Source organism: Brachyhypopomus gauderio, chromosome 4 (assembly GCF_052324685.1).
Source record: "Brachyhypopomus gauderio isolate BG-103 chromosome 4, BGAUD_0.2, whole genome shotgun sequence".
Classification (NCBI taxonomy): Eukaryota; Metazoa; Chordata; class Actinopteri; order Gymnotiformes; family Hypopomidae; genus Brachyhypopomus; species Brachyhypopomus gauderio.
In genome coordinates this window covers 24,320,927-24,340,126 of record NC_135214.1, presented here as the reverse complement: position 1 = coordinate 24,340,126, position 19,200 = coordinate 24,320,927, and the positions used below count along the sequence as shown (strand labels likewise).

General features: G+C 40.1%; 1 long non-coding RNA gene across 1 annotated transcript; it reads right to left on the bottom strand.

Annotated features, from left to right (window-relative positions):
- Positions 1-7,288: 7,288 nt before the first annotated feature.
- Positions 7,289-15,537, bottom strand: LOC143512639 (uncharacterized). The gene is made up of 4 exons (XR_013130503.1): positions 15,428-15,537; positions 14,083-14,169; positions 10,054-10,164; positions 7,289-7,401 (listed from the first exon to the last, which is right to left on the bottom strand). It is a non-coding gene; the product is annotated as an uncharacterized LOC143512639 (long non-coding RNA).
- Between the last annotated feature and the right edge of the window lie 3,663 nt (positions 15,538-19,200).

The window sequence follows — 19,200 nt, the reverse complement described above, 5'->3', positions numbered from 1 at the left end:
TCTGTATTACGTTACGATAATGTACAATTATTTTAAATATGTCTGTAATTATGTGTGCCATTTAGTTTACCTTGCCCTGTGTCTGTTTATGTGACTGAAAAGTTTTATTTTGTAGATTAATAAAAGAATAATCAAAAGGAGGCCGTGCCCTTAGGCTATAGGCATTTTACCAAGGCAACGGGACAACAAATCAAGACAAAACAATTCGTTTTTCAAATTAAAGCGACACTCGTGCATTTTTGTTCATTTACAAATTAAATAGTGTTAACTTTCTAACCTCTAAATTTTGTCATTTTGATAAAGTCTGTGCCTTTGTAATGAGTTTTGACATCTACAAAACTGTTCTAAACAGGTATAGTGAGAATACATTTCACATTTTCTTCTTTTTATAGAATGACCAATGATAATTATTATCGTTTTTGAAGTATACGTGTCCTGAGGACTGTTGTAAGATGACTGGATATAATGTAATAAGAAATATAATTAGTGAACAGTATATGGACTATTCATGGGTTATTTATGGCTTTGTATGTAGACTTTATGGTCTCTTTGGATCAGGAACTTGTGAATGTTTGTCCTAGCCCAAACAGCTTGGTTTATGTGATGGAATTGCTTGAAAGATGTTGGAGGCTGTGATCTTGCTGAAGAGAGTTCATGTCTCTGGTGTGGTGTGCCCATGAGCTTTGGAGAAGTATCTTCTGTGTTGAGACATGGCTGCTTAGAGACATGGGCACGATTTTCAACACAGGTGGCTTTAAAAGTGTCATGAAAGGTGCCAATCATTGTGATTGTAAAAATATGCTTGTGACTCTTTAGCGCATGAGAATGGTCAGTGGTATTGGAAGCCAAACTCTAAAGATGTTGCTGGAGAAATATGCTGCCCTTGCCACCTGTAAATAATGTTATCAGAGTGAAGCACCTGTGTGGTTCTAGACAGCTCACATGGGTTGTGAAGCAGGCGACTCTGAAGGTCACACAGCAGGAATTTGAATTCTTTAAGACTCTAGATTGTGGAATGGAAAGCATAACGGAAGTAGCCTAGCTGCATGACGGAAGAATGATAAGAATAATGTATTGCAAAGACTAATCAGCTTAATAAATGATTAAACATGTGCATTTTGCTATATTGTGGTTTGCACTGGAGTAAAAGTTGATAGACATATGGGTTCTTAAAAGAATAACAGACATAATTGTGGTTGGTGGAATATGGTAGCACACAGGGTAAACAAGTAGGAGCTTTTAATGATGTTGAATTTACCCATAAAACTCTTATATGAACAGGTGTTATGAGATGGCGACACACACATGGCGGGAGTGACAACGACTGTACAGTCACATAAACAGACACAAGGCAAGCTAAACTAAATGATACTAACAATTACACACGTATTTAATAATTGTACAACCTAACCATCATGTAAAACCTATCTTTTAACTGAGGCGCGCTGGGGCCTCTTGGGTAATTTGCGTCGGTCCAATGGGGCATTCCCCACTTACCCATGCGCCCCCGTGGCTGCGCTATTCATCTGTATTACGTTACGATAATGTACAATTATTTTAAATATGTCTGTAATTATGTGTGCCATTTAGTTTACCTTGCCCTGTGTCTGTTTATGTTACTGAAATGTTTTATTTTGTAGATTATTAAAAGAATAATCAAAAGGAGGCCGTGCCCTTAGGCTATAGGCATTTTACCAAGGCAACGGGACAACAAATCAAGTCAAAACAATTAGTTTTTCAAATTAAAGCGACACTCGTGCGTTTTTGTAAATCTACAAATTAAAAGGGAGACGGACTTGATTGTAGTCACTGGAAAACAGCTGCACACACGGTCGATATGTGAAAACTCCGCCTTTTATTTAAATTACACATAAAAGATATATAAGAACACGTCTAATGACATGGCGACACAAACATGGCGGGAGTGACAACGACTGTACAGTCACATAAACAGACACAAGGCAAGCTAAACTAAATGATACTAACAATTACACACGTATTTAATAATTGTACAACCTAACCATCATGTAAAACCTATCTTTTAACTGAGGCGCGCTGGGGCCTCTTGGGTAATTTGCCTCGGTCCAATGGGGCATTCCCCACTTACCCATGAGCCCCCGTGGCTGCGCTATTCATCTGTATTACGTTACGATAATGTACAATTATTTTAAATATGTCTGTAATTATGTGTGCCATTTAGTTTACCTTGCCCTGTGTCTGTTTATGTGACTGAAAAGTTTTATTTTGTAGATTAATAAAAGAATAATCAAAAGGAGGCCGTGCCCTTAGGCTATAGGCATTTTACCAAGGCAACGGGACAACAAATCAAGACAAAACAATTCGTTTTTCAAATTAAAGCGACACTCGTGCATTTTTGTTCATTTACAAATTAAATAGTGTTAACTTTCTAACCTCTAAATTTTGTCATTTTGATAAAGTCTGTGCCTTTGTAATGAGTTTTGACATCTACAAAACTGTTCTAAACAGGTATAGTGAGAATACATTTCACATTTTCTTCTTTTTATAGAATGACCAATGATAATTATTATCGTTTTTGAAGTATACGTGTCCTGAGGACTGTTGTAAGATGACTGGATATAATGTAATAAGAAATATAATTAGTGAACAGTATATGGACTATTCATGGGTTATTTATGGCTTTGTATGTAGACTTTATGGTCTCTTTGGATCAGGAACTTGTGAATGTTTGTCCTAGCCCAAACAGCTTGGTTTATGTGATGGAATTGCTTGAAAGATGTTGGAGGCTGTGATCTTGCTGAAGAGAGTTCATGTCTCTGGTGTGGTGTGCCCATGAGCTTTGGAGAAGTATCTTCTGTGTTGAGACATGGCTGCTTAGAGACATGGGCACGATTTTCAACACAGGTGGCTTTAAAAGTGTCATGAAAGGTGCCAATCATTGTGATTGTAAAAATATGCTTGTGACTCTTTAGCGCATGAGAATGGTCAGTGGTATTGGAAGCCAAACTCTAAAGATGTTGCTGGAGAAATATGCTGCCCTTGCCACCTGTAAATAATGTTATCAGAGTGAAGCACCTGTGTGGTTCTAGACAGCTCACATGGGTTGTGAAGCAGGCGACTCTGAAGGTCACACAGCAGGAATTTGAATTCTTTAAGACTCTAGATTGTGGAATGGAAAGCATAACGGAAGTAGCCTAGCTGCATGACGGAAGAATGATAAGAATAATGTATTGCAAAGACTAATCAGCTTAATAAATGATTAAACATGTGCATTTTGCTATATTGTGGTTTGCACTGGAGTAAAAGTTGGTAGACAAGTGCTTTCTTAAAAGGATGACATACATCATTGTGGTGTGTGGAATATTGCAGCACACATGCTCTATATGCAGGAGCCTTTGCTGATATTCTACTTATGGACTACTCATGGGTTATGTATGGCTTTGTATGTAGACTTTATGGTCTCTTTGGATCAGGAACTTGTGAATGTTTGTCCTAGCCCAAACAGCTTGGTTTATGTGATGGAATTGCTTGAAAGATGTTGGAGGCTGTGATCTTGCTGAAGAGAGTTCATGTCTCTGGTGTGGTGTGCCCATGAGCTTTGGAGAAGTATCTTCTGTGTTGAGACATGGCTGCTTAGAGACATGGGCACGATTTTCAACACAGGTGGCTTTAAAAGTGTCATGAAAGGTGCCAATCATTGTGATTGTAAAAATATGCTTGTGACTCTTTAGCGCATGAGAATGGTCAGTGGTATTGGAAGCCAAACTCTAAAGATGTTGCTGGAGAAATATGCTGCCCTTGCCACCTGTAAATAATGTTATCAGAGTGAAGCACCTGTGTGGTTCTAGACAGCTCACATGGGTTGTGAAGCAGGCGACTCTGAAGGTCACACAGCAGGAATTTGAATTCTTTAAGACTCTAGATTGTGGAATGGAAAGCATAACGGAAGTAGCCTAGCTGCATGACGGAAGAATGATAAGAATAATGTATTGCAAAGACTAATCAGCTTAATAAATGATTAAACATGTGCATTTTGCTATATTGTGGTTTGCACTGGAGTAAAAGTTGATAGACATATGGGTTCTTAAAAGAATAACAGACATAATTGTGGTTGGTGGAATATGGTAGCACACAGGGTAAACAAGTAGGAGCTTTTAATGATGTTGAATTTACCCATAAAACTCTTATATGAACAGGTGTTATGAGATGGCGACACACACATGGCGGGAGTGACAACGACTGTACAGTCACATAAACAGACACAAGGCAAGCTAAACTAAATGATACTAACAATTACACACGTATTTAATAATTGTACAACCTAACCATCATGTAAAACCTATCTTTTAACTGAGGCGCGCTGGGGCCTCTTGGGTAATTTGCGTCGGTCCAATGGGGCATTCCCCACTTACCCATGCGCCCCCGTGGCTGCGCTATTCATCTGTATTACGTTACGATAATGTACAATTATTTTAAATATGTCTGTAATTATGTGTGCCATTTAGTTTACCTTGCCCTGTGTCTGTTTATGTTACTGAAATGTTTTATTTTGTAGATTATTAAAAGAATAATCAAAAGGAGGCCGTGCCCTTAGGCTATAGGCATTTTACCAAGGCAACGGGACAACAAATCAAGTCAAAACAATTAGTTTTTCAAATTAAAGCGACACTCGTGCGTTTTTGTAAATCTACAAATTAAAAGGGAGACGGACTTGATTGTAGTCACTGGAAAACAGCTGCACACACGGTCGATATGTGAAAACTCCGCCTTTTATTTAAATTACACATAAAAGATATATAAGAACACGTCTAATGACATGGCGACACAAACATGGCGGGAGTGACAACGACTGTACAGTCACATAAACAGACACAAGGCAAGCTAAACTAAATGATACTAACAATTACACACGTATTTAATAATTGTACAACCTAACCATCATGTAAAACCTATCTTTTAACTGAGGCGCGCTGGGGCCTCTTGGGTAATTTGCCTCGGTCCAATGGGGCATTCCCCACTTACCCATGAGCCCCCGTGGCTGCGCTATTCATCTGTATTACGTTACGATAATGTACAATTATTTTAAATATGTCTGTAATTATGTGTGCCATTTAGTTTACCTTGCCCTGTGTCTGTTTATGTGACTGAAAAGTTTTATTTTGTAGATTAATAAAAGAATAATCAAAAGGAGGCCGTGCCCTTAGGCTATAGGCATTTTACCAAGGCAACGGGACAACAAATCAAGACAAAACAATTCGTTTTTCAAATTAAAGCGACACTCGTGCATTTTTGTTCATTTACAAATTAAATAGTGTTAACTTTCTAACCTCTAAATTTTGTCATTTTGATAAAGTCTGTGCCTTTGTAATGAGTTTTGACATCTACAAAACTGTTCTAAACAGGTATAGTGAGAATACATTTCACATTTTCTTCTTTTTATAGAATGACCAATGATAATTATTATCGTTTTTGAAGTATACGTGTCCTGAGGACTGTTGTAAGATGACTGGATATAATGTAATTAGAAATATAATTAGTGAACAGTATATGGACTATTCATGGGTTATTTATGGCTTTGTATGTAGACTTTATGGTCTCTTTGGATCAGGAACTTGTGAATGTTTGTCCTAGCCCAAACAGCTTGGTTTATGTGATGGAATTGCTTGAAAGATGTTGGAGGCTGTGATCTTGCTGAAGAGAGTTCATGTCTCTGGTGTGGTGTGCCCATGAGCTTTGGAGAAGTATCTTCTGTGTTGAGACATGGCTGCTTAGAGACATGGGCACGATTTTCAACACAGGTGGCTTTAAAAGTGTCATGAAAGGTGCCAATCATTGTGATTGTAAAAATATGCTTGTGACTCTTTAGCGCATGAGAATGGTCAGTGGTATTGGAAGCCAAACTCTAAAGATGTTGCTGGAGAAATATGCTGCCCTTGCCACCTGTAAATAATGTTATCAGAGTGAAGCACCTGTGTGGTTCTAGACAGCTCACATGGGTTGTGAAGCAGGCGACTCTGAAGGTCACACAGCAGGAATTTGAATTCTTTAAGACTCTAGATTGTGGAATGGAAAGCATAACGGAAGTAGCCTAGCTGCATGACGGAAGAATGATAAGAATAATGTATTGCAAAGACTAATCAGCTTAATAAATGATTAAACATGTGCATTTTGCTATATTGTGGTTTGCACTGGAGTAAAAGTTGGTAGACAAGTGCTTTCTTAAAAGGATGACATACATCATTGTGGTGTGTGGAATATTGCAGCACACATGCTCTATATGCAGGAGCCTTTGCTGATATTCTACTTATGGACTACTCATGGGTTATGTATGGCTGGTGTAACCCAGGTATAAATATTGCTCAGTTGATTATAAAATAATTATACAGTATTTTATATTTTAATAAAATAATATAAAATAATTAATTATTCGCAGTAATTAAATAAACATAAAATTATATAAGCATATTTATTTTACTCCTTTGAACTAAGGAAGTAGGCTACTAGCCAATCAGGTTTAAGCCCCTCCTACCACATAATTTGAAGGTTGGTACAAACTTTATCTCTCTCTTTTCTCTTCGCGCTTGTTCAGCACAGACGTGCATCTGAGCTTTCCTTTTTCAATTAAACTGTTACGAGAGACATATCGACGAGTTCCTGGAACCCCATCTTGACATTGCATGTGTTTAACGAGCTTTGGTAAGATGTGTTTTGTGAATTAAAGCGGTTATTAACTGTAAAATGAGTTCAGAATGGTGCTCAGTTTGATATTAGTTTGTCTCTTATTAAATGCAAGATGTTAGCATTACCAAGTAGTTAATAAATATATATATATCTGCAGAGCCCTGCACATTCAACGTAGTTGTGTGTGTAAGATGGCGGTACCATGTGCGCGAATGAAAATGGTTGATGTTACCTGTTATGGTCACCTGATGGTGCCTATCGCCCATGTTTTAGCTATGCTAAAACGTAGCTATGCTATGCTTCCCTTATGTTCTTAGCTTTGCTGAGCAGTTAAGGTTATATGCTCAGGCAAATATTGTTATTGCTCTATAAGTAATATTATTCATAAAATCATATTATAAAATTGTACAGTTAAAAGCTATAGAATGTTTTGTATTAGATTATTAATTTTATTGACAGTTAATATGGTTATTGTCATATTGTCTATTTATTTTCCTGTGAATTTAAGTTATATGATTCATTTGAATTGTTACAAGATTTATTTGTTGTATGTGGTATATATGTGTGTGTACACAATGGGATTGTGCTATGTTGGGAAAAACGTGACTTTATGCCTATTTGGTGTACAGGTCAGGTTTTATTGGAGCCTTGAGTGATTACCAGCTCTGATAGCAGGACACCCCATCCACAGGTGCCCTTCTTGAGTTCTGATTTCTCCGGTAAGGAGTGGCGAGCCAAGTCCTGAAAAAGAGATAAAGCAATTGCATGCAGAAGAGAATACTACGGAACTGGACTGAGACACGCACGCACACACACACACACACACACATGTATGTTTTTATTTATTTTTTATTCTGTCTACCCATTCACCTGATGTGCTGATAATCTCCAGGTTTGTAAGATCCCCAAATTAAATCTTTATTTACATGGTCTGAGTCACTGAATTTATCCTCCAAGACTTACCAGCTCTTTCACGAGCCTAGATCTGGTCCAAAGAATATACAGCACGAAACCCCACTGCCATTGTTGAACACGTTACATAAAGTGGCGAGCACAGCCAGGAGCTGGTTAAAACTAATAATAATTGAAGTAACTCAGAGCTGATTTTTCTGAGACCAACTTACACGTATAGTTTAAACACATTGTTCAGCCCTGTTTTTGCATTTTTTGCATTGGAAAGGAACCATGGAGATTATCCAGTCAGAGAACATAGAAGTGCATAATTCTCTGTTAGTAAAGGGGATCACAGGATCTGAGTCAGATGAAGAGCTAATGGATGTTTTAAAGACCTATGGGTCAATTAGCAGGGTAATCCCTATCACAAACCCAGATTCCGAACTGCACAACCATGCTATAGTTGAGTACAATTATAGTACAGCAGTAGAGTCATTGCAATCTATTCTGCCTTTCACGCACCAGAACAAAGTCAATCCTACTGTGATTTATCATGTAAATACCCTGTCTAGTGTATATCCAAGTGAAGACAGTGCAGGTGCAACATTAAAATACCTGAACATACTAAAAGACGTTGCTAAACGTAGCGGAAAGCCTTTTAGTGCTGTGTTACAGGAGGAGCTGTGTCACATGTCCAGATCACTCAGTCTTGCTGATGAAGAAAATGTAAAGAGTGGTGATGATGATTGTTCTGAAACTGATCAAGAGAAGGAAGTCTTCCCCGCACACCATACTCCTGAGCCAAGTAAGCTGAGCACAACCCAGTTACCTCATGTCAGCAGTAACAGTCAACCCCTCTCAACACCCAAACTTGCTGCCAAGTCATCACACAGGGTAAGCACTAGCGACTTAAACCCCACTGAAGTGCAAAGGGTCATCGTGGAACACATAGTGAAGAGCGAAGGAGCTGCATCACAGCATTATAATGCACTCCGACTCAGAACATTTTCGGGAAGGATTCCATGCTCTAGTAATGAAGCAGATTATGAAACATGGCGCAACAATGTAGAACTCATGTTAGAAGACCCTACTCTTCCTGAGATGCACCAAACCAGAAAGATTATAGAGAGCCTTGCACCACCCGCCACAGATATCATCAGACATTTAGGCCCGCATGCCACGCCAAGTGCATACCTTGAGCTTCTAGATTCTGCATTCGGTACTGTGGAAGATGGAGATGAGTTGTTCGCGAAGTTTATGAACACTTTTCAGAATGCAGGCGAGCGACCATCCAGTTACTTACATAGGCTGCAGAGGGCATTGAGTATGGCTGTAAGAAGAGGTGGCATTCCCATGTCAGAATCCAACAAACACCTTCTTAAGCAATTTTGTAGAGGATGTTGGGACGATGTTTTGATTTCTGAGCTACGATTAAAGCAAAGAAAAGACAGTCCACCCACCTTTTCAGAGCTTTTGTTGTCCCTTAGGACTGAGGAAGACAAGCATGCTGTCAAAACCACACGAATGAAACAACATCTCGGATTATCAAAGCAAAGAACTCATGTCAATGCTCAAATAGCATACCCAGGTCAAGATGTGAGCCAAGTGTATGATTATTCCATGTCCACAAAGGAAGTCCCTTCTGAAACAGAGCAGCTGAGAAGACAAATCGCAGAGCTAAAAGCGCAGGTAGTGTCTATGCAGCAGAAAAAGGAGGTGAGGGCAAAAGTTAAAACACCCAAAAGCATAGCTGAAACCCAAAGCACCTGCAGTTCTACAAAGGTTTTGCCTGTTTCTGCCAGTAGAGAGCATTTTGAGACTGTGGACGGTGTCCAGAAGAGTAAACCCAGAGCCTGGTACTGTTTTAGGTGTGGACAGGATGGACACATTGCTAATGTGTGCAGCAACGCCCCTAATGCCAAGTTAGTTGAGCAAAAGAAGAAAGAACTGAGGGAAAAGCAACACCGATGGGAAGTACAGTCTGCAACTTTAAACGAGTAACTGTTCCTGTTGAGGGACAAACAGGAACACGAGAATCAAGATGTCCCACTAACCATCAAAAGCACAATGCAACAAATCATTATCATTCTACTTGTGGTGCCAACGCACTACCAAAAGGGTTAATTGGTGCCAAGTGTACCGCACAAGTAAGAATTTCTGGACAAGAACATCAATGCCTTTTAGACACTGGTTCCCAGGTAACAACTATTCCTTGGTCCTTCTATAAAGCTAACCTGACTGAACAGCCCATTAAACCTTTAACTGATTTGCTTGAAGTCAGGGGAGCAAATGGCCAACTAGTACCCTATGAAGGTTATGTTGAAGTAGCAGTCACCTTCCCAAAAGAAATCACTGGTTCTGAATTTGAAGTCTCCACACTAGCCTTAATTGTCCCAGATCTTTGCACAGAGGGCTCATCACAAGTTCTCATAGGAACAAACACATTAGATACTCTGTACAAAGAATCCTTTGGAGCTCAACTTCCTAAGCACTACTCACCTTACTATGGGTATCGCGCTGTGCTGAAAACACTTCAGTTGAGACATGGGCAAAGCACAAAAGGTCCCCTAGGCCTGGTGAAACTGTGCGGGAGGGAACCAACACTCATCCCTGCAAGGCAAAGAGTCACTGTTAATGCAGAGGCGAGAATTAACAAATTCAGCATGGAAAAGTCCGCTGTATTAGAACCACCATCAGCAACATCACTGCCAGGTGGAATTTTCATTGCAAGTTCTTTAATCCACCTTCCATCTGTAAACACACACAAAGTCAAGGTAACTCTGCATAATGAATTGGACCATGATGTTATCATTCCTCCAAATAGAGTCATTGCAGAGTTAAATGCTGTACAGCACATTGTTACCCAAGAGCACAATGTTGGTGATTCCGGGTCAACTCCAGTGGATTCAGCTCTTAAAACCAGCATTGGTTTTGACTTTGGAAATTCACCACTGTCTACAGAATGGAAGGAACGGATCTCTGAAAAGCTTAACTCTGTGCTTGAGGTATTTGCCAGACATGACTTAGATTTCGGCCATACATCCAATGTGAAACATCACATTACTCTTAATGATCAGACTACTTTCAAGCAGCGTGCAAGACCTATTCACCCCCAAGACATAGAGGCGGTCAGAAAGCATCTTCAAGACCTACAACATTCAGGTGTGATCAGAGAGTCAGAGTCTCCTTTTTCCTCTCCCATTGTTGTAGTGCGAAAAAAAGACGGTACTGTGAGGTTATGCATAGACTATCGCAAGCTCAATTTACAGACTGTCAAAGACTCATATGCCTTACCAAATCTGGAAGAGTCCTTCTCAGCCCTGAATGGATCAAAGTGGTTCTCAGTGCTCGATTTAAAATCTGGGTATTACCAGATTGAAGTTGAGGAGTGTGACAAGCAAAAGACCGCATTTGTCTGCCCGCTAGGCTTCTGGGAATTTAATAGAATGCCACAAGGCATCACTAATGCGCCAAGCACATTCCAGAGGTTGATGGAGAAGTGTATGGGAGAGCTAAATTTGAAAGAAGTGTTAGTTTTCCTGGATGATATTATAGTGTTTTCAAAAACGCTTGAGGAACACGAACAACGGCTCCTGAAAGTCTTATACCGGCTTAAAGAGTACGGATTGAAGCTCTCACCAGAGAAATGTAGGTTTTTCCAGTCCTCTGTTCATTACTTGGGACATGTGATCTCCCAGAATGGAGTTGAAACTGATCCTGAGAAGCTGGAAGCCCTTAAAACCTGGCCAAAGCCTCGAAACCTCAAAGAACTCAGATCATTCCTTGGTTTCTCTGGATATTACAGAAGGTTCATCAAAGATTATTCAAAGATCATTAAGCCTTTGACGAATCTCACTGTCGGCTACCCTCCATTACGCAAAGGATCTAAGCCACACAACACAAGTGGGAAATACCTTGATCCAAAAGAGCCATTTACTGAGAGATGGACACCTGACTGTGAAGAAGCCTTCACAACCATTATAGAGAAACTCACTTCTGCTCCGGTTCTAGGGTTTGCTGACCCAAAAATGCCCTACATTCTTCATACAGATGCTAGCACGACCGGCCTTGGGGCTGCTTTATATCAGGAGCAAGAAGGCCAGATGAGAGTAATTGCTTTTGCAAGCCGAGGGCTCTCGCGCAGCGAATCCAGGTATCCAGCACACAAACTCGAATTCCTCGCCCTCAAATGGGCAGTAACAGAAAAATTCTCAGATTACCTTTATGGAAATTCATTTACGGTGGTGACTGACAGTAATCCCCTTACGTACATATTAACCTCTGCTAAACTTGATGCTACTGGTTACAGGTGGCTATCAGCCCTTTCCACCTTCACATTCAACCTTCAATATCGTGCTGGGAACAAAAACCAAGATGCAGATGGCCTATCAAGACGCCCTCACGGTGAACTAATTAATGATTCTCTATCCCAAAAGGAACAGGAACGGCTGAAGCAGTTTGTCCAGCATCACATACCTGATTATGATCTATCCGAAATAAATCAGGAAGTGATCATGGCCATGTGTGAGAAGCATTTCATTGTGAGTGATTATGGTGACTGCAGATCTCCCATCACTGCTGTGGAGTCACTGTGCATTCAGGCAAATGCCATTCCAGACCTTTTTGAAAAGGGACCCGAGTCTGTTTTCAGTTTTCCGATGACTACTTTGAGGGAAGAGCAAAGATCTGATTCATGTCTTCGTGAGGTGATATTTCAGTTAGAGACGGGGGAAAGGCCATGTCCAACTGTGCGAGCCGAACTACCTGAATTGCCATTATTACTAAGAGAATGGAACCGTCTTGAAGTACATAATGGAATCCTGTACAGACGGCGACAAGAAGGAGAGCAAACACAGCATCAGTTGGTATTGCCAGATAAACTGCGCCCCCTAGTGCTAGAGTACCTACATGATAATATGGGCCACATGGGCATAGAACGCACATTAGATCTTGTGCGTTCCAGATTCTTCTGGCCCAGAATGGCCTTGGATGTTGAGCATAAGGTCAAAACTTGCAATAGATGTGTGAGACGGAAAGCTTTACCTGAAAAGGCAGCACCCTTAGTCAATATCACAGTTTCCAGACCTTTAGAACTGGTTTGTATGGACTTTTTGAGCATTGAGCCAGATCAAAGTGGTACGAAGGATGTTTTGGTAATAACAGATCACTTCACAAAATATGCTATTGCAGTCCCAACCCCTAATCAGAAAGCACGCACGGTAGCTAAATGTTTGTGGGAAAACTTTATTGTGCACTACGGCTTCCCAGAGCGCTTGCACAGTGACCAAGGCCCGGACTTTGAGTCCAAAACCATAAAGGAACTCTGCAATCTCGCAGGAATCCAAAAGACAAGAACCAGCTCTTACCATCCCCGGAGCAATCCTGTTGAAAGGTTCAACCGGACCTTGCTTAATATGCTCGGTACTCTGACAACCCAAGAGAAATCTCATTGGCGTGACTTCGTAAAACCTTTGGTTCATGCATATAATTGCACGAAGAATGAGGTCACTGGTTTTGCGCCATATGAACTAATGTTTGGCAGACAACCAAGACTGCCAGTAGACATAGCTTTTGGCCTACCAGTCAAGGAAACCCCAAATATATCACATTCGCAGTACGTCAAAGCTCTGAAATCTCACCTTGAGGAGAGCTACAGAATAGCCACCCAAAATGCTTTGAAGTCTGCTGGAAGAAATAAAAGCAGATTTGATAAACTGGTGACTGAATCAAAATTGGAAGCTGGAGACAAGGTTCTGGTTAGGAATGTGCGCATTAGAGGAAAACACAAGCTTGCTGACAAATGGGAGGCTGATGTGTATGTAGTTGTCAGTCGTGCAGGAAATTTACCTGTATTCACAGTCCAACCTGAAAATAAAGATGGTCCCCAACGTACCTTACACAGAGACCTGCTGTTGCCCTGTGGATTTCTGTCAACACCAAATAAAGACACCATGCCATCTACTAAGACTTGCAGACCCAGAACCAGATCAAGACAAACGGTTAGTGAGATGAATGATAGCCTAGAATCAGAACCAGAGGATAATGAGTTGAACCTCCTCCCTGCACCATTCCCGGCAGGAGAGTCTAGACTTACCAAATTGTGTGTCTATGATCCCAAGAAACCCATTCCTACTCAGAATGAGGGAGCGGAAATGAAAGGTGATACTAAGCACAGTGAAGAAAGCAATCAAAAGGTACCTGCGGTTTCTGCTGTGGATGTTCCCAGAATACCTGAAGTAGCACAAGCTACATCAAATGCAAGCATGCCTGCAAAATGTGCCATCAGTAACTTACCTGTTGACTACATTCTTGATCCTGGTGATGAACCCCTTGGATTGTCTAGAGAAACCACAACTGATTATGACGTACCTGCTGTAAAACCTATTGAGAAGGAAAAAAATTACCTACCTGACTTACCTCACCTGACAACCGATGTTCCCAAGGTATGTGAAGTTTCTGCCGAAGTAACAGCAAGCTCAAGTGATGAATCTGCTGAAAGTCCTGTGGAAGCAAAAGAAAATTACTTACCTTGTCCGATGATTGATGTCCCCAGAGCGTCTGAAGATCCTGATTTTAGCGAAATGACAGCAAGCACCAGTAACGAACCTGCAGGACCTGTTGACACAGAAACCTCTGTGAGGCGTTCCCATAGAATTCCTGTACAGCCTAAAAAGTTCCATTATCCCCAATTAGGGAACCCACTTATTTCAGTTGTCCATTCCCTATTCCAAAGTCTTAACACAGCCATTATTGATTCTATGAGTAGTTTTGAAACTGTAGAAACTCTTCCTAACCTATCGTTGCATCACTCTAAAGTTGTGTAATTACCTGTATGCAATGGGACTTGCATATATTTTGAGGGGGAGGGTGTAACCCAGGTATAAATATTGCTCAGTTGATTATAAAATAATTATACAGTATTTTATATTTTAATAAAATAATATAAAATAATTAATTATTCGCAGTAATTAAATAAACATAAAATTATATAAGCATATTTATTTTACTCCTTTGAACTAAGGAAGTAGGCTACTAGCCAATCAGGTTTAAGCCCCTCCTACCACATAATTTGAAGGTTGGTACAAACTTTATCTCTCTCTTTTCTCTTCGCGCTTGTTCAGCACAGACGTGCATCTGAGCTTTCCTTTTTCAATTAAACTGTTACGAGAGACATATCGACGAGTTCCTGGAACCCCATCTTGACATTGCATGTGTTTAACGAGCTTTGGTAAGATGTGTTTTGTGAATTAAAGCGGTTATTAACTGTAAAATGAGTTCAGAATGGTGCTCAGTTTGATATTAGTTTGTCTCTTATTAAATGCAAGATGTTAGCATTACCAAGTAGTTAATAAATATATATATATCTGCAGAGCCCTGCACATTCAACGTAGTTGTGTGTGTAAGATGGCGGTACCATGTGCGCGAATGAAAATGGTTGATGTTACCTGTTATGGTCACCTGATGGTGCCTATCGCCCATGTTTTAGCTATGCTAAAACGTAGCTATGCTATGCTTCCCTTATGTTCTTAGCTTTGCTGAGCAGTTAAGGTTATATGCTCAGGCAAATATTGTTATTGCTCTATAAGTAATATTATTCATAAAATCATATTATAAAATTGTACAGTTAAAAGCTATAGAATGTTTTGTATTAGATTATTAATTTTATTGACAGTTAATATGGTTATTGTCATATTGTCTATTTATTTTCCTGTGAATTTAAGTTATATGATTCATTTGAATTGTTACAAGATTTATTTGTTGTATGTGGTATATATGTGTGTGTACACAATGGGATTGTGCTATGTTGGGAAAAACGTGACTTTATGCCTATTTGGTGTACAGGTCAGGTTTTATTGGAGCCTTGAGTGATTACCAGCTCTGATAGCAGGACACCCCATCCACAGGTGCCCTTCTTGAGTTCTGATTTCTCCGGTAAGGAGTGGCGAGCCAAGTCCTGAAAAAGAGATAAAGCAATTGCATGCAGAAGAGAATACTACGGAACTGGACTGAGACACGCACGCACACACACACACACACACACATGTATGTTTTTATTTATTTTTTATTCTGTCTACCCATTCACCTGATGTGCTGATAATCTCCAGGTTTGTAAGATCCCCAAATTAAATCTTTATTTACATGGTCTGAGTCACTGAATTTATCCTCCAAGACTTACCAGCTCTTTCACGAGCCTAGATCTGGTCCAAAGAATATACAGCACGAAACCCCACTGCCATTGTTGAACACGTTACACTTTGTATGTAGACTTTATGGTCTCTTTGGATCAGGAACTTGTGAATGTTTGTCCTAGCCCAAACAGCTTGGTTTATGTGATGGAATTGCTTGAAAGATGTTGGAGGCTGTGATCTTGCTGAAGAGAGTTCATGTCTCTGGTGTGGTGTGCCCATGAGCTTTGGAGAAGTATCTTCTGTGTTGAGACATGGCTGCTTAGAGACATGGGCACGATTTTCAACACAGGTGGCTTTAAAAGTGTCATGAAAGGTGCCAATCATTGTGATTGTAAAAATATGCTTGTGACTCTTTAGCGCATGAGAATGGTCAGTGGTATTGGAAGCCAAACTCTAAAGATGTTGCTGGAGAAATATGCTGCCCTTGCCACCTGTAAATAATGTTATCAGAGTGAAGCACCTGTGTGGTTCTAGACAGCTCACATGGGTTGTGAAGCAGGCGACTCTGAAGGTCACACAGCAGGAATTTGAATTCTTTAAGACTCTAGATTGTGGAATGGAAAGCATAACGGAAGTAGCCTAGCTGCATGACGGAAGAATGATAAGAATAATGTATTGCAAAGACTAATCAGCTTAATAAATGATTAAACATGTGCATTTTGCTATATTGTGGTTTGCACTGGAGTAAAAGTTGGTAGACAAGTGCTTTCTTAAAAGGATGACATACATCATTGTGGTGTGTGGAATATTGCAGCACACATGCTCTATATGCAGGAGCCTTTGCTGATATTCTACTTATGGACTACTCATGGGTTATGTATGGCTTTGTATGTAGACTTTATGGTCTCTTTGGATCAGGAACTTGTGAATGTTTGTCCTAGCCCAAACAGCTTGGTTTATGTGATGGAATTGCTTGAAAGATGTTGGAGGCTGTGATCTTGCTGAAGAGAGTTCATGTCTCTGGTGTGGTGTGCCCATGAGCTTTGGAGAAGTATCTTCTGTGTTGAGACATGGCTGCTTAGAGACATGGGCACGATTTTCAACACAGGTGGCTTTAAAAGTGTCATGAAAGGTGCCAATCATTGTGATTGTAAAAATATGCTTGTGACTCTTTAGCGCATGAGAATGGTCAGTGGTATTGGAAGCCAAACTCTAAAGATGTTGCTGGAGAAATATGCTGCCCTTGCCACCTGTAAATAATGTTATCAGAGTGAAGCACCTGTGTGGTTCTAGACAGCTCACATGGGTTGTGAAGCAGGCGACTCTGAAGGTCACACAGCAGGAATTTGAATTCTTTAAGACTCTAGATTGTGGAATGGAAAGCATAACGGAAGTAGCCTAGCTGCATGACGGAAGAATGATAAGAATAATGTATTGCAAAGACTAATCAGCTTAATAAATGATTAAACATGTGCATTTTGCTATATTGTGGTTTGCACTGGAGTAAAAGTTGGTAGACAAGTGCTTTCTTAAAAGGATGACATACATCATTGTGGTGTGTGGAATATTGCAGCACACATGCTCTATATGCAGGAGCCTTTGCTGATATTCTACTTATGGACTACTCATGGGTTATGTATGGCTTTGTATGTAGACTTTATGGTCTCTTTGGATCAGGAACTTGTGAATGTTTGTCCTAGCCCAAACAGCTTGGTTTATGTGATGGAATTGCTTGAAAGATGTTGGAGGCTGTGATCTTGCTGAAGAGAGTTCATGTCTCTGGTGTGGTGTGCCCATGAGCTTTGGAGAAGTATCTTCTGTGTTGAGACATGGCTGCTTAGAGACATGGGCACGATTTTCAACACAGGTGGCTTTAAAAGTGTCATGAAAGGTGCCAATCATTGTGATTGTAAAAATATGCTTGTGACTCTTTAGCGCATGAGAATGGTCAGTGGTATTGGAAGCCAAACTCTAAAGATGTTGCTGGAGAAATATGCTGCCCTTGCCACCTGTAAATAATGTTATCAGAGTGAAGCACCTGTGTGGTTCTAGACAGCTCACATGGGTTGTGAAGCAGGCGACTCTGAAGGTCACACAGCAGGAATTTGAATTCTTTAAGACTCTAGATTGTGGAATGGAAAGCATAACGGAAGTAGCCTAGCTGCATGACGGAAGAATGATAAGAATAATGTATTGCAAAGACTAATCAGCTTAATAAATGATTAAACATGTGCATTTTGCTATATTGTGGTTTGCACTGGAGTAAAAGTTGATAGACATATGGGTTCTTAAAAGAATAACAGACATAATTGTGGTTGGTGGAATATGGTAGCACACAGGGTAAACAAGTAGGAGCTTTTAATGATGTTGAATTTACCCATAAAACTCTTATATGAACAGGTGTTATGAGATGGCGACACACACATGGCGGGAGTGACAACGACTGTACAGTCACATAAACAGACACAAGGCAAGCTAAACTAAATGATACTAACAATTACACACGTATTTAATAATTGTACAACCTAACCATCATGTAAAACCTATCTTTTAACTGAGGCGCGCTGGGGCCTCTTGGGTAATTTGCGTCGGTCCAATGGGGCATTCCCCACTTACCCATGCGCCCCCGTGGCTGCGCTATTCATCTGTATTACGTTACGATAATGTACAATTATTTTAAATATGTCTGTAATTATGTGTGCCATTTAGTTTACCTTGCCCTGTGTCTGTTTATGTTACTGAAATGTTTTATTTTGTAGATTATTAAAAGAATAATCAAAAGGAGGCCGTGCCCTTAGGCTATAGGCATTTTACCAAGGCAACGGGACAACAAATCAAGTCAAAACAATTAGTTTTTCAAATTAAAGCGACACTCGTGCGTTTTTGTAAATCTACAAATTAAAAGGGAGACGGACTTGATTGTAGTCACTGGAAAACAGCTGCACACACGGTCGATATGTGAAAACTCCGCCTTTTATTTAAATTACACATAAAAGATATATAAGAACACGTCTAATGACATGGCGACACAAACATGGCGGGAGTGACAACGACTGTACAGTCACATAAACAGACACAAGGCAAGCTAAACTAAATGATACTAACAATTACACACGTATTTAATAATTGTACAACCTAACCATCATGTAAAACCTATCTTTTAACTGAGGCGCGCTGGGGCCTCTTGGGTAATTTGCCTCGGTCCAATGGGGCATTCCCCACTTACCCATGAGCCCCCGTGGCTGCGCTATTCATCTGTATTACGTTACGATAATGTACAATTATTTTAAATATGTCTGTAATTATGTGTGCCATTTAGTTTACCTTGCCCTGTGTCTGTTTATGTGACTGAAAAGTTTTATTTTGTAGATTAATAAAAGAATAATCAAAAGGAGGCCGTGCCCTTAGGCTATAGGCATTTTACCAAGGCAACGGGACAACAAATCAAGACAAAACAATTCGTTTTTCAAATTAAAGCGACACTCGTGCATTTTTGTTCATTTACAAATTAAATAGT